The sequence below is a fragment of the Pelmatolapia mariae genome, linkage group LG6 (assembly GCF_036321145.2).
Source record: "Pelmatolapia mariae isolate MD_Pm_ZW linkage group LG6, Pm_UMD_F_2, whole genome shotgun sequence".
Taxonomy (NCBI): Eukaryota; Metazoa; Chordata; class Actinopteri; order Cichliformes; family Cichlidae; genus Pelmatolapia; species Pelmatolapia mariae.
Window position 1 is genome coordinate 42787580 of NC_086232.1, and position 16603 is coordinate 42804182.

Sequence of the window (16603 nt, forward strand, 5' to 3'; positions counted from 1 at the left end):
AGCCGTTGATACGACTTAGTGCACTTTAACTTAGCATTAAAGTCCTGTTAGCATAAATGTGATTATTCTGTACCATTAAAACTTCATCCAGATAATCACAATCTTAGAAGCTCCAAATACATGTATGCTCACATATTTGTTTGGCTGCGAAATTCACAGGCCTACTTCATAACCCACTTTATAGCTAACAGACTTCCATAGCTAGTCCCTAGGCTAATGGCTAGCATTCCTGGGCTAAAATCATGCGTTATTAGGCAGGGATACGTAAATTTATCACAGATATTTTTAGGTTGCAACAAATATCCCTTGATATGTACATAACCACTATGATGCCACCCACCGGTCTGAGAAGTTCTGTCATGAAGCTTCAAGATGAGTTTTTACGATCTGCATCTTGATGTGTATAGGCACTGCTAATGCTAGCATGAACAGATTCAGAGTCTTGCTAGCTTGGAGGCTGTAGTGGGTTGAGCTAACTCTCGTCCCAACTGTTTATATTTGGTTATAGGAGCTGGAGCGGGCAAGTTATTTACTTATTTATATTATTAACGTCGGAAAACACAGGTTACACTTACCAGCCAAAGACTTGGCAGTCATAAGTTTTTACCCAAGCATACTGTAATCCTCCTTCTGAGGTACACTTCAGACTGACCGCAGTGACTCTCAGACAGACTGGCAAAGGTTTGCAAACAACTGCCATTCTAATTTATAAATGCAGGCAGACTGTCAACATTTTAACAACATCATGAGTTTAAATACCTGAAATTAACCATCCATAATCTGCTGTGGTGACCCCGAAAGGTTTCAGAAGAAGAAAACAACGCATCAGACTGAGCTGGTCTGTGCCGACAAACACAAGTCTGCGACCCGTCTCCTTGCGGTAGGTGACAAAGTTTAGCTTGTGACGAACGGCCGTTCTGGTAACGCGGTCTCAAACAACCTCAAACAACAAACACTTTTTTATTTTGTCTGTTAGAAATCTATGGAAAAGGAAAAATGCCCGGGACAATTTGGTTTCTTCTTCTTACACATAAAAAAATGTGAAAACTACATTTGTGTGCTTTGCTGTTGGATCTTTTTTCATTCGTAGGTGTTTAAACTTCAGCTTACTACCTGCATTTAGAAAAATAACCATTTATCAATCAATATCAATATCAAATTTATTTCTATAGCACATTTAAAAGCACACAGGGAGGTAGTCAGTTAACTTATTCAAAGTTAGGGGCATGACTTCCAAAAACAATAACTTATTTTCGTTATGGTGAGAATATTCTGTGTTAACAGTCTTTAACATCATGTAGACAGTTAAACAGAGGCTGCAGTGAGACAGAGAGATCCAGTTTCAAGGGGAAGTAAATTTGGATGTCATCAGCATAACAATGAAAAGCGATGTTGTATTTCCTGAAAATAGATCCCAAAGGCAGCATGTATAAGGAGAACAGAGTTGGACCCAAAACAGACCCCTGTGGAACACCACAACAGGAAGAGTATTTCTCATTAGCTACAGAAAAAGACCTCTCTGATAAATATGATTTAAACCATGATAAAACTGAGCCTTTAAGACCAACAATGTGTTCAAGTCTCAATAAAAGAATTTTATGATCAACTGTGTCAAAGGCTGCAGTCAAATCTAAAAGGACTAAAACAACCGAACAACCTGAGTCGACGGTTAAAAGAAGATCATTAAAAACTCTTAAAAGTGCCGTCTCAGCACAGTGATGAGGTTTAAAACCAGACTGGAACTCCTCACAGTCGTGTGTCTAAAAAGGTGTGAAGGTGCTTGAAAGCAACTTTTTTCCAAAATTTTAGACATAAACCATTTTTATTGATAAACACGCTTCAAACCTCACATACATTCATATAATAATTGTAAGATATTTGGATATTTGTGGCTTTTACTCAACTTCCCCTTTTATAAACTCTGTGGAGTTGCTGAACACGCACAGTGGGCTGTTTGTTCCCATATCACAGAACGATGCCATTAAAACGCATCTGCTAGTGTGTGTAAAAGCAGGCAATGTTCCTGTCTTTATGGAGACGAGTCATATTTTGTGCCTGGACAATAGTTACAAGCCATGTGACTATAAACGTAATTGTATCCTGCTTGTAATTCAGGTGGGAAAATTCAGGTGCTTTCTTGCTTTCAGTGCCAAAAGGACGTCTCTAACTCTACTGTAAATAACTGAAATGAATACATGTTTAATGTTATTGCTGTGCGAATGGCGAGATGGGAGCACTTTATTCCACTGATGGTGGTGATATAAGTAAGTACTCATATGTGAATACATTTCATTCAAGTCTGAAGTGGCGCACGTGACTTCATTTTCCGTTCATCGCCTCTTTAACGGCGCGTGCTGCTATTAAAACACACACACACAGATGCTGCGTTCAAATCATTTTATATGCGTGCACAAAGAGGGATCTCCCCACGGCCTGCTGCTCTGCAGAGCTGCTCTAGTGTATCTGATGGGATAATCTGCATGTTGTGCTGCGGCCCATGTGAGGGAGGGATTACATATTTATTTGGGGAGTTTTCATCCCGCCTTTACCATCTGTCACCAGTAGTGTGGCCGTGGGACATTTACCACAGCTTTATAGTGGAATGATAGGATAAGAGTGGGTGAGTGGGAGAGATTGTGCACGGGTGATTGTGTGTGACTCAGAGAGAAAGGGAGGAAGTAACCACCTGCACATTCAGAAGCACCAAAATCCCCCGTGTCATCTAAAAAAAGGAAAAGTTGGGGGCTTTTCAGTGAAGTCCAGCAGCAGCACTGGGACTTTTTCCCATGCTCTGAAGGGCGGTCTCCTCACAGTTCCTCTTTTAGTCCCAGGGTGATTAAGAGCCAACTCAGTGCTGATGTCATAATCCACGTCCTGTCACATACATTACAGCTGCAACCTGATGGGTGGTCAGTTCACTCGGCCAGTGTGCGTGTGTGTGTGTTACACCGCATTTGATTCATGAGATGAGATCCTGAAATAGTCAGCTTATAGTTCAGTAATCAACCTGAGACTGACCTCAGGAGGATCAGCACAGACCTGGCCCCCCCTCTACATCAACAGTGACCGTGTGCAGAGGGTCCCAGCCTGCAGACTCCTGAGCACTTTCACTTCTCGTGACCAATCCTGGACTGCAAACACCTTAGTGGTCACCAAGCAGGCGTAGTAGCAGCTTCACTTCCTGGGAGAATAACCTGGGTCAAAAGCTGCAGGTGCCCTTTTACCGCTCCTCCATAGAGAGCATGCTAACACATCGTATCACAGTGTGGTGCAGGAGCTGCACTGAAGCAGAGGAGGAGACAGCAGGTCATCGGCACGACTCAGACGATCGTCGGCTGCTCTCCGGCCTCCCCGCAGGACTCATTCGCCTCACGTTTCCTCAACGTGGCCACAAACACTGTAAAGGACCCATTACATCCTGCCTCTGACAGGGATGTGCACAAAAAGACTCACAACCAGCTTCATAACCACACTCGCACTACCACCTCCTCTTCCTCTGCCTGCACAGCCAAGTGCATGTATTTAGCAGTTTATATATATAGTGCTTTTTAAAAGCGCTGCATACTTTCACATAAGAGATATTTTTCTGACCGTTTCCTTATTTTCATATCTGACGGTACAAAATCAACATTTACTTCAGCTTTTACAACCAAAAACTGCAACGCACAAATGCTGGATTTGCTCTCCTCAAGTGTTTTTATTGAAGGTTTGAGTTTTAGTCATTTGTTTGACGCACTTACCTTTTTCTTGTGTTCCTGATGTTCATGTTCTCCTGATGTGTGTCTTTGTCTCTGTCTGCTCCATTTTTTGTTTTGCTGTATCAGCAAGAAATTAATTTATCTATAAATCCAAAACAATGAGCTGAAAAATCCTAAAATGCTCTGCATGCCAGTATATCTGATGCCTTTCTCGATATTTTACTCCACTTTTTATTTTAATGTTAATATATTAAGCTACAGATTGATTCATAGTCATTCTTGTTTGTAAGTCTTAAGCTGGGGACATAACTGTTTCCCGTGTGCTCACACACCTGAGGACATGATGCCTGCAGTTCCTCTCACACAGCATTGCTCTGTACGTGTCACCGCTCATATTCAGTCCTGACCAACAGCTTCCCCGTGGGTCCAACGTGCAGCTTGGTTTCCTGTAAGGATGAGCTGCAGGAAAGCAATAAATAAATAAATACCATAAGACTGCTGGAACAGCCAAAGACCAAGTGCATTGCTCAGGGATCTGTACTGGTGTATCAACACTTTGTCTTAATGAGACAAAAACAACAACAAAAACAAAGTTCTTCCAGGTTTTCAGAGTTTCTCTGATTTCAGACTTAATGAAATGTGTTTGTATTTCATTAACTGCTCTTTCACATGTTGTGTCTAATTACCTGCTGAATGGTGATTACATTACTCAGTTGTTGAATATCAGGAAGAAGTCCTTACACTGGTGGCTGCTGACAATCCCTCACCACCTTCATTGTTACTTAATTTCATTAATTTTTCTATTATCACTTTAAAGAAACTGTTTTTTTTCCTGCTACAAATGTGCAGTGTCTTTGTACTCCACACGGTCTCCTTCTGCTGATATTAAGCAGGAACTTTATGTCTCTGCTGCACATTTTGAAGATGGCTTGAATCAAAATGTGTTAATTCTCAGGCATTTTTTGTCTTAAAGAAGGAAATCGTTGGATTCAGGACACAGAAACATTTTATTTTTAAGATTCAAACTTTCCTTTGACAGAGCTTATCGTCAGGGTTGGATCAGGTGAACCTGAAGCATCCTTTAGTTATGCTGCTAAAAGCTCAGGCTCCTCTGGGACTTCTTCTTCTCTGCTCACCTCTTTCCACTACTTCACTGCTGCATGACATTAAATTGTATCTTCTCTGCTTCATAGTCTGAATTTCGTCCTGTCTCCCTGTGCTCTCCTTGCACTCCTCTCTCTCCCCTCACCCCGAGGCCGTCCCTTCCAGAGTCGGCTTCTGCCGAAAGTTTCTTCCTGTTAAAAGAGAGCTCCTTCCTTGTCATGGTCCCTTGGTTTGGGGCCAGGGTGTCTCTAGTTTGGATAAGTCTTTCTATCCTATATTGTTCACTGTTCTATTTGTAGTCTTGCCTTTAGTTCTTAGTTTAGCTCTTTGACTATGTTAGTTGTTAGATTGTGTATTTTCTGCTTCCTGGTGTTTCTCTGTCTGTCTCGATCTTGTCCTGTCTCTGGTTGTTAAATTTTTTTGTCTACGTTTCTGTTTCTTCTTGTTTCATTTTGATAGCCCTTCATCCCGTGTGTGTTTTGTTCAGTTTTGCTTCCCCTGTCTCTTTATTCCCCGTTCCCTTGTCAGCCTGTGTGTATATTTTGTCCGAGTCTTTGTCCCTGTGTGTTCCATCGTCCTGTGTTTCAGCCTAGTTCATGAGTTCCTGGTTGAGCTCTGTCTATGTGAGTTTTCAGTCCTGCACTTGGGTCGTGACACCTACGCCTTCCTACCATTGCCTGGCTCTTTGCAATCGTCTGCATCGTATGTTACACTAAAAGCCCCTCCAGGTGACTGTTGCTGTGATTTGGTGTGAATCAAAATAAACTGAACTGATCTGCATGCTGAACATTGCAGTGGTTTTTCATTTCTACCTTTTATTGTTTTTTGTGACTAAAGATAATTTCACAGTTAGAATTATGTAACTGGTTATTTGGTTGTGTAATAATAATAATAATAGCAGGAGAAAAGGATAAATAGATTTTAAAATAAATGTCTCTTCTTCTTCCTTGTTTGTAATCACAGAGATGCTCTTTGATTAGGACTAGCATGTAATTTAAGTCACGCTCAGACCTCACCGGCGAGGGCTGGCCCACACTGTAAAAAAAAAACTGTCAAATTTACGGTAAAATACCGGCAGCTGTGGTAGCCAGGAATATACCGTGAAAAAAATGTGGAATCTGTAAAAGACAATACGGTATACTGGTTTTGTAACCCTAAATTTTAAGGTAGACAACGTATTATTTTACCAAAATCATGATAGAAAAAAACAAATATATTTGTCAATTATACAGCAATTTAATGTAAAAAATGCAACTTTCCATAGCTTTTTACGGATATTTGCAGTAAAAAAAAAAGTTATAATAATATTTACAGTAATTTGTTGTTAATTTAACAGTAATAGGATAGACCCTATTATTGTAAAAAAACTGTAAAAATAACAGAAATATGTTAAACCTTATTAAAACCTTTGACAGTAAAAAACACAGTGAAATTGTATAACAAATTACAGCATTTTATTTTGACCAGATACATTTTACGGTAAATTCCTGGCAACCACAGCTGCCGGTATTTTACCGCTAAAAATACAGTACAATATGAGGAACATAAATGGTTTACCGTAAATTTTACATTTGCAACCGCTAAATATAGAAAAACCTAAAGATGCTCATATATAACCAAGGTAGTGAATATTACTGATAAACAATGAGAAAATTTGACATACCATTTGAAAACAGACTAAACATATCATTTTCTCTATTCCTACAAAACAGCATAGATCTTGAGAATACAGCATGTGTCCATATATATGGCTGGTAATCCATGGAGGAATGAATAAACATGAAACAAAATATTACCTGCCCCTGACCTATCAACAGTAATGAGTCATTGGGTCCTGCCTTGGTGAAGGAAAGGACTCAGTGGAGTTTCTAATGCGCATGGTGTCGAAGATACAAGCTCTGCAGGAGTACTTCAATGTCCATCAGGAGTTCACTTTGGACTGGCAGGATCCCCTCTGCAGCAAAAAATGGACAAAGTTTGATCAGTGCTTGAGCAAAATGCACAGAAATGAACAAAATGTGCTGCCAAAAACAGATCTAATGATAAATGATTTCTTAACTGTAAAATATACAGTTCTTAAAGGATAGCTATTGTCAAAATGCAACCTGGGCTGGTTTTTTTTTTTTACTGTAAACGAGACAAACATATATCTAAAAGCATAATTACGACAAATGAGCCGTTTTTGAGATTGACCTTGATTTTGTTTTGTGGTCAATAGCCAGTGAATGGGAATACTAGGGGGCCAGGTCATAAATTTGAGCGCATCAAAATCAATACAGTAAAAAAAAAAACAGCCCAGGTTGCGTTTTGGCAATATTTATCCTTTAAATCTACTTATGTAAAAGTGATACATAGACAACCCAGCCCTAATCACAATCACAATTTGTTGGAAAACGTATTTAAGTTTCCTATTGATTTATCATAGATAGGGCTGTGCAATATGAGCAAAATCTCATATCCCGATATAAGAATTCTATCGTCCCGATAACGATATAAATCACAAAAATGTAACATTTTCTGTAAATTCTGTGAATCTCGGGCAGCTCGTCTTGCGGGAAGTGTTTCCAGCTGCGCGTCATGTACTTTGAGTCGAGTGTTTTAACCGATGCATGAAACTATACATTTTTAGATATAAGTTGTAATGGCCGCCGTTTTCTTTGTATTTATTACACGGCGTGCTGCGGGGAAAAGCCTGTTCTAACCTTTTAGTCTAAGGTTTATTTTTTAAACAACTGTTGGCTCTTTTTTTACTTCTCATCTGTAAATAATCTGCTCTTTCACGTGATTCAGTTTATTTTGAAAAGTCTCAACAGGATCTTGAGCTTTATTGTGAAAGGTTTTTATTGTGAAACGATGCTGTTACCGTCGTTGTTGCTAACCACAACGCATAAAAACAGGGGCTTGTCCGTCTGTAGTGTGGTTATATTAAATATAAGAGAAAGAGAGAACTTTAAGAAATTAATATAGCCACTACAGTGACCGTCAAAACAATGAAAAAATACTGCCGTAAACAGTTTATTTTGTGACAGCACGAAACAAACGATAGTGTAAATCATCCGATATATATCGTTATATCGAACAGCCCTAATCATAGAACTTGAAGTTAATGGCTGAATGCATGGTGATGAGACCTATCATTCAATCTACATTTTATAGCGTATGAAACTGCTCACCTCACTGCTCACTTGAATAATACCACTGCTTACCTCTTATTGAATCTTTGGGTGCAGACTTAATTGAAGAGCCTCGTATAAACAGGCAGGGTGTGATGTTTAGGGAAACCAAAGAATACAGGCGCCATCATTTCTGCCAGAAGACTCATGGGGTGCACCGAAGCTTTCATTGTGGACTGGCTAGATACCTTCTGCATTCAGAAAGAAAACAAGAAGGGCATACACCATAAACAATAATAACTGACAAAAATAATGAGACAAGAAATTAAAGTAACAAAATAAGTGCAAATCAAGTTTCCCTGTGTTGCAGTGTAGCTGAATGTTTTTCAACAATTTGATTTACGGTAAAACACATACCAAATATTTCCAGCCAAGGTTTGTTTCAATCTTCAGCATGTTTTTCCTGCCATTGTCTTGAAACTGTTTCATCTGTCCCTCTCATTTGATGCTGTTTACAAAAAGAAAACAGCAATATTGTAAAGGGAAAAAGGAAAATGAATTTAATGGGAAAAAAAAGAAAAAAAGATTATGACCTGAAATCTCACCATTTCCTGAGAGTCACAGGTCCTTTGAGTATCCTTATGGTTTCTGCTCAAATTCAGTGTCTGAAAAGGGCAGGATCAAAACAAACCTTTTTAATCATAATAAAGACAAAATAAGACTTAGAGACAGACAAAGAAATGTGTAAAATATTTACATTTATATTTAAATATTTACACCGAAAGAAACAACGTGGCTCATTCCGATGCAGTTTACAATGAAGCACGTAGCCCCTTGATGACTGAACTACCTTACCACAGAAATTACGGGTTAACATAACTCCATGTACTTTGGTAATTCCTCCCTAGCAAATTAAGCAGCCAAACACAGAAACTAATCCAGAGCAATGCTTTCCTGGCGACAGTAATGCTAACTCAACTCACAAATGCTAACTTAATTCACAACCTCACTCATAAAAAACGAACTGCTAAAATTATCTATAAACGCTGGGCTGGTGGATTTTTATAACAGAGATAACTTGAAGTTGCATGTACTCACCTCACCTCGAAGTAATTGTAAGCTGCCAGGATGTCTACAAATTCCGAAGATGCTGTGGTCCAAGCAGCCATAAATGGCGCTAATATAGGAGTTCAAAACTGTGTCCGTTAGCGAAGCCAAGTCTCCTGCATGAAAAAAAGAGCGGTTGGCACACAGCTCAGCAGCGCGCCGCGCTATTGGTCATTTTCAGGTGACGTCATCCCGCAATGTAACGTCGCTCTTTGTTTCTTTAGGAGGAGGCTCGAATTTGATCAGAAGTCACGTCTGCAGACCGCTGCAGCCACGTCTTGCCTTGCTTCCCCTTTTTTTGGTGAAATGGTTCGCTCATACTGCACAATGTTGCTACCAGAATTTTTTTTTCTGTACACAGTTTACCAGCAGTTTAGCTACCAATCAACAGCGATCACACAAACTCAAAATTTAAGGCGGACCCACTTAAGGTGGTCTGATAATATGGCGTGAAACACAACAACATAAAGTTGTTTTAAAATAATAATTAAAAAAGATTATTGAAATCAATTTTATTCACAACCATGAACTTTATTTTTAACATCTTCTTTTGCTGTTGATTTTTTTTTATCAGAAGGTTAACAATGATAAACTGCAGGCCTAACTTTTAATCTGTATATCAGTATCTGAATTTTAAAATAAAAAAAAATACTATCAATTTTATTGTCTTTCACTGCTGATATTTCCTTTTTTTTAAAATGGTATTTACTGGTTGTATTATTACAGTGGACCCTATTTTTTAACATCTTGCTTCTGTAAAAATGAATGTTTTTGTTTGCTTAAAAATCTACAGCTTTATACTGTGAATTCCAATGTGCACAACCCCAAAATATGTAGTTTTACTCAAATAATACCGTAAAATCTAAGTGTTTCAGACATTTTCAACATTACAATATTTAATTGTAAAATGTATGCATATTTTTTTGTTTTCACAGACAATATTTATAATTTCAACATTTTATTACAGTAAAAAACAAAGTTTTTTCCAGTCTCACAATTAACGGTTATTCAATCTATTTAATACAGTAAAAGGAAGTTTTTGGTTTTACGCTCCATTACCGTTGGAATTTGACGGTGTTTTGCTGTATATTTTACTGACTTTTGTTACAGTGCAGTGCGTGACCCCTTCAGAAGAAACAGGCCCCCAGATTGTGTTTTTAATGACTCGGGTGTATGTTTGGAGCTTCAGCTTTAAAACTAAATGCCGTAATAATACCTCTGGTTTGCAGCTATTACTGAAGCTCGATTTATCCAAATGATTAAAAAAATAAAGTATTCTGGTTTATTTCGAGTATTATGCAGATAGTTTTGGTTTTGCTTTTTTACCTTGCATACTCGTCTTGCTTGTACTGTGACACCAGGGGAACAGAAAGGCGCTCGTAACCCAGCTGTTCTGGGAAAATTTGTATAATAGCAAAGAGAAAGCCGCAGTAAAGTTCTTAACCAGCCTGCAGGGTTTCTTTAGTCATTTATCTTTATTGTAATGCTGTTGAATGACTCATGAAATTGTTAATATTAAAAACCACACAGTGAAGAATCTTTAAAAGAATTCTGGCTTTCATTTTTGTTATTGCAGAAATTTTCTATAATTATTGGTTTTGTCGCCGGGCTAAAGACTTCCAGCTGCTCAAATTAAACGTCTAGAGGAATATCAGATCATAAATTCAGTTCTGAGTAATCAAGCGCTGACTCAGTACCCAGGCTGGGCTCGGTCCACGTTTTAGTTTGTTCTCTGTAAAATTCTGTGTATTCACTGGCCGTAGCATCTCGTTTCATTACCACAGGTCCAAACACAGAGTGCGCGCTGGTATCGTTTGCTTGCAACATTAACAGCCTGTAAATTCGTCTCATTTGTTTTAAATAATCTTACTTTACATTTGTTTCAAATCATTTTTACAGCATTACTATTAGTGTTATTAGTAGCAATAATATGAGCTACTGCTGGTTTCTGCCAGGGGGGCGGTGCTCTTTCAGATTCTTCATTATGTATCAGCGGTGAGTCAAACAAAATTCAGTGAGAATCAGTATGATTCACTGCACCTGTCATAAACTGCTCAGTGATTGTAATCATAATTGTTATTAATATTAATACTGTGAATTATTAAGTATTTTTATCAAATGATTATTAAATCTTGTAAACCTGCGGTGCTCACACAGGCAGTGGCAGCTGCAATATGCTAACAAATTAGCATGTTAGCATCGATGCTAGCTCTTGGCTTGATTGTTCTGGTGAGGCTGTCAACACTGTGCATACTGCAGAATTATAAAAGGAGAAGTTGAGTAATGATTTTATTAAAACAGGAACTCCTTGAAACAAATTATAGCCTTATGCATATTTTTAATAAGTTCACAAATAATCACAGCTATGATTTGCAGCTTATTATCGCTCACACTGCTGCTACATATATACTGCAGTTCTCTTCAGAAACCCACCCAAGCACATTTTAATATAACTAAATTACCAGTGCAAAGCTATAACCTCCAAATCTCCCTCTCATCTTCAGCATGTATGTTTTCAGCATTGCTTACTTTCTAAAACGGGGTTTTTTTTCATGTGCTCGTAATTAAATCTTTTCTGTGAACATTTCCCACTCCCTGTGAATCCTCCACAGGTCATATTTGAAACCTGAGCATGTTTTCCTCAGACTCACTGTAGCACATCCACTTCCCTTTTTCCATGACTTTGAGATTCTTCTCTACCCTCAAGCTTCCAAATCTTGCCTGGATCCTGTGACTCCTCTTTCCATCCAGGCTCAGGCAAAGCGTGAGATATCTTCATGCGTTTTTCTTTCTTCCTGGAAAGAAAGTGATACTCAGGTCTGAGCTGTGGGAACAAGAAGAAAACATGGCCTTAAAAAAAGTAGCTCAATCTGCTTATCTCTGTTATGGTCCCACATGAGAAGAGGAACAGATTAGCCCCAGGTAATATCTTTGGTGGCCTCTCCAGTGTCTAATTAAAAGGCTATCGTTTTAGTGAGTACATATAAAGCAGTGATTGAGGTGATTTTCCCTCAGAGCTGTGTCTGCTCTGTGGGACGGTCACAACACTTTCAACAACTCTGTTTTCTTTTGATCTGATTTCTGCTTAGCCCAGCTGCTGGAGGATCTAAAGAGCAGGAGAAAAACCTAGAGAGAGCGTACTTACGCAGGTTATAAATGTGGCAAATGAGAGGAATGATAAAGCGGGAGCAACGTAAATGGATAAAAGAAAGCCCCCGTAATCTGTCTCAGTGTCAGGAAGTATAATTTTCCAAACATGACATGAGCCAGCAAATGCCAAGAGGGATACACTGTGCTGATTCACAGAGGGTATGGTTTGGGAAACCACAAAACCAGCAGGCGCACTGATTGATGGCGCCGAAAATCCATGCAAACGGATTCATATGTTTCCTTATGCGGCAGCTGCCCCGTATTAATCTAATGTAATTAACAATAAACACCCCGTCATGATCGGAATTGCAATTTAAAAGTCTCGGGGATCTGCTCTGCGAGGAATTACAACCACATGTCCTCCTGCCTGTAAGCAAGCTGCAGGAAACAAAGAGATTGCTCATAAAGTCTTATCATTTGGTTTTTTGGGGGAGGCGCTTTAGCCTTAGTATAGAAATGAGATAGATTGGTGCATCACATGTTGCCTTTCTGTTTTTTACTTTGATGCAGACTAACTGGCTACTGGGAGAAAGGGCAACCCTCGGGAAATTCCAGCTTTCTCTATGTCACTCAGTCCAAGAAGTCAAATATGAAGCGTGCAATCTACACAGATGTTCTGAAAGACTCTCAGTTTTATCGCAGAATAAGGGGGCATTCCAGAGTTACCGATCTTCCTGACTCCAGCAGTCAAGCATTTTTTCCTTTAATTTGTCAGATGTCCATAAGTAGTAGTGTACAAAACAAGTTATATTGTATTAAATTACCAGATTATTAATAATTCAGATCTTTTGACAGCTTCAGCAATGCCCCACTGAAATCTATCACTCCTCACCAGCACATTCTGGGGCAGCGTTATCAGGCAAAGTATTTTCAGATCCTCAGCACCTGAGACAATAAGGCATTTCTCTGCAACCATCCAGCCCAAGGCCGAGCAGCTCTGAGAGATATTAAAGCAGAGTGACAGATCTAATTATCACCTCCCCACTTCTTCTGCTCCAACTCTGATGAAAAGTACTACATTACAGCAGACACCCTATGCCCTCAAACTAACTTTCACCTTTGCTAATAACTAAGAGTGTAGTTATCTGGAATACCTGCTGAGGGCATGTCTCAGAATAGAGAGAAAGAGATTTGCAACAAGGCTGAATTTATGAAAGGAAGACTGTCATTATTCTAGCTCTTGCTGCAGTGACTGTGCAAATGCCCCCTACCCACCATCTCTCACCTTTCCCCCCGTCTGCTTTCGCATTTCTCATTTTGTCTTTTCACAGAGATTTAGACGGTGTCACAGCTCTGTAAAGTTTCCACTCCTGTCTCTTTTATCGTATCCTGTTCCTGAACGCTCTAAGGGCTCCGCTGATATCCCATATGAGGCTGCGCTGAATGGGAGGTTTTGTTTGCACACACGTGCCGTGCAGCAGACAATGCCGGCTGCAGGAGAGCCACTCTGCTGACCTCTCTGCTTCTTGGCATCTGCTGCCAGATTCCCTTTCAGTCCCGTACAAGTCATTTAGAAAGAGGCAGCGAGCTCTGTTTGCTGGCAGGATGTTATGGTGCACAGCTCGCACCACTAAACTGCTGTTTTGTTTTGTTGTCTCCCCACACCGCTACTGTTGATGGAAACTGTGTCGAGCTGGGCTAATGGTCTGTGGGTGTGTTTGTGTGTGTCCCCGTGCACTTACATATGCATTCCCGGTAAGAAATACGCAATTCCTTTCGAGTAGTGGTTGCCGTGGAAACCTTGGTCAGGTCTGGTCTCCAGCTGCCATTAAACAGTGAAGCGTGCTGGGACATGTGGCAATGGGGGCTGGTTAATCATCAGCCACTATATCAGATCTGTGGCCACGTTAGTGCTGATGGTTGCACCACAAACACTTTATTAAAAAAAAGAAATACATTTGCTTCAGATGTCAGAATTAAACTGGTGCCCGGTGCAAATGTACTGTAGTTGGCGTGGAGGGTGCCACACACCATCACCTAAATGCTTAACTAAATAAGAAACTATTAATGATTATAACAATGATTTAAAAAACCCTGTTATGAATAGTGAAAATTTACTCCTATAACAAAAAGTTTCTTCTAAAACGGCAGTTTTCAAGTGACCACGTGAGGCTGGCTCCCAAAGCAAACTGAACTGGATGGATGGATGGATGGATGGATGGATGATAGATGGATGGATGGATGGATGGATGAATGGATGATGTAAGGATGGATGGATGGATGGATGGATGATATATGGATGATATATGGATAGATGATGGATGGATGATAGATGGATGGATGGATGGATGATATATGGATGGATGGATGGATGGATGGATGATGGATGGATGGATGGATGATGGATGGATGGATGGATGGATGGATGTTAGATGGATGGATGGATGGATGTTGGAGGGATGGATGGATGGATGTTAGATGGATGGATGGATGGATGGATGTTAGATGGATGGATGGATGGATGTTAGATGGATGGATGGATGGATGGATGCATGGATGGATGGATTTTGGTAAAGGTTAAAGTCAGATCACGCTCTGCTTGGCCTCACTTCTGTAAAAATCAGTTATTAAACTGAAAGGTTTTGTGGTCTTTGTGCCTTTTGGAGCATTTTTAATGAAACTATTGAGAAATAATGTTTCCTGCTGTGTGCTGCTGCCTCTGCTTCAGGAAAAGTTCTGGTATTTTAATAGACTAATAAGTACATTTGTGTGTTTGCATGATATCCCTACACTTTATGGATCTTTAAAACAGCACCAGTCCCCGGTGCACTTACACACAATTTAACTAACTACAGCAGGTAGCTTGAGCCAACTATGCTGAAGAACGTGAATACATGCAGAGCTTGTGCATGTATTCGTGCTATCTCTTCATGTCAGTTTGACTGCATGATGTTCAGATCAGGGGCTGTATTCACAAACATTCAGAGAGCTCTTACAGAGTTCTCCTAACATAGCCTAAACATTTATAGAAAGGAGTCCTCACTTAAGAGTGATTTAGGAAGCTCTCAGAGTAACTCTGAGCAAGAAGTGAACAAAAACTTTTACCTCAGCGAGGCGATGCGGCTGACCCGATTAACAAGAATACATTTTGCCAGTTTTCAAGTAATTCAGCCTCGTAATCACATTCATTTCTGGCATCATTGCATTGGATGGGAGATGTAAGCGTATCTTTAATGAGATCGGCCACAAACATTATCCCCGCACCATCTAATCTGCTGTTTCATTAACTCACTGTCATTCAGAGGTATTTCCTCTACCTTTTTGTCTCTCCACTATTTTCTCCTACTTAATAAACCAAAGGAAACTCTTAAGCCTCTAAAAAGGCACTCCTTCCTACTCCTAGCAGTTTTTCCACAATCTAGTATAAACTTCAAAGGTTAATTCTTAAAAAACATCATAACTCTAAAGCTGCATACACAACGCAAATAATTCGCATTGACGTGGCAACCAGAGACCACGCAAAGTGGATAACATTCTGCAGTTTCAAGCAACTACACCTGAAATATCCACCAGCAACAGGAAGTGGGCGGGGCCCAAGATAAACTTTTCTCAACTTCCATGTGAGCGACTGAAGCAGTTACCCATGCAACTGAAAAGTACACGTGATAGACATTTGACCTGGTAGTAAATACATTAAAAGGTTACCTACCAGAGCAAATGACCAGCCGTCAGCTTTGACCAGTGAATCATTTCCAGCCTGCTTAAGACTTTTTCCCAGATTCTGCCCCAAGCAGCAGCTCTTTGTAACGGGAACCTTTAAGAATGTGGCCCCAGGGATCTGAGCGGGCCACACCATCTGTCACAGGACTCCTCGTTCTTTGTAACTCGGGCTGGATGTTTGAATTTGATACAACCTCCAAACAAACGAACACCCACAAACAACGTCTATATGCATGCCAGTCTGTTAATAACAGGCACAGCAGTACCATCAATGAAGTCCTTTGTTGGGGAGCTATGACCTTTCTCGTCCACAGCTGTCCTTGAATTTCACATGTGAGGCTTCCACAATGTATTCAATATCATATATAGATTTTATACAGGCATGGTAGATACCTGTCAAATAGCTCTCAGCAGGTTGTAGTTCTCCCAACTCTTTTTGGCTAGAACTTGGTCCTTCCTGTATTTATTGGAAGGAAATCCTTAGCTCATTAACCAGAAATCCTTTTATTTCTGGTTAATGTACGCAGGAAGAAGGCGAAAAGCAAGAAACTAGACAAAGAGACCTTAATTCGGGTCCATCCTGCTCTTGATTATCTCAGCAGTGTGTTTCAGTGTAGCTAAAGTCATCATGATGCTGCTCTTTACATATTTTTCTGTTTTTGTTATCAGAGAAACAAACAAATTCAATCAAGGCTTTTTTCACTCCATTTAATCCTGTTGAGGTGCAGATTAAAAAATAACAAACCTTTATTTTATATCTACCATTTCTTC

At 39.7% G+C, this 16603-nt stretch overlaps 1 protein-coding gene and 1 long non-coding RNA gene across 2 annotated transcripts in view; one reads left to right on the top strand and one right to left on the bottom strand.

Moving 5' to 3' along the window:
• The window catches only part of neurl1aa (neuralized E3 ubiquitin protein ligase 1Aa), a 77149-nt gene that overhangs the window by 10808 nt on the left and 49738 nt on the right, over nucleotides 1-16603 (top strand). The window lies entirely within an intron of this gene.
• Nucleotides 7663-8593, bottom strand: LOC134628785 (uncharacterized). Its single transcript, XR_010094016.1, has 3 exons — nucleotides 8521-8593; nucleotides 8333-8423; nucleotides 7663-8166 (listed from the first exon to the last, which is right to left on the bottom strand). It is a non-coding gene; the product is annotated as an uncharacterized LOC134628785 (long non-coding RNA).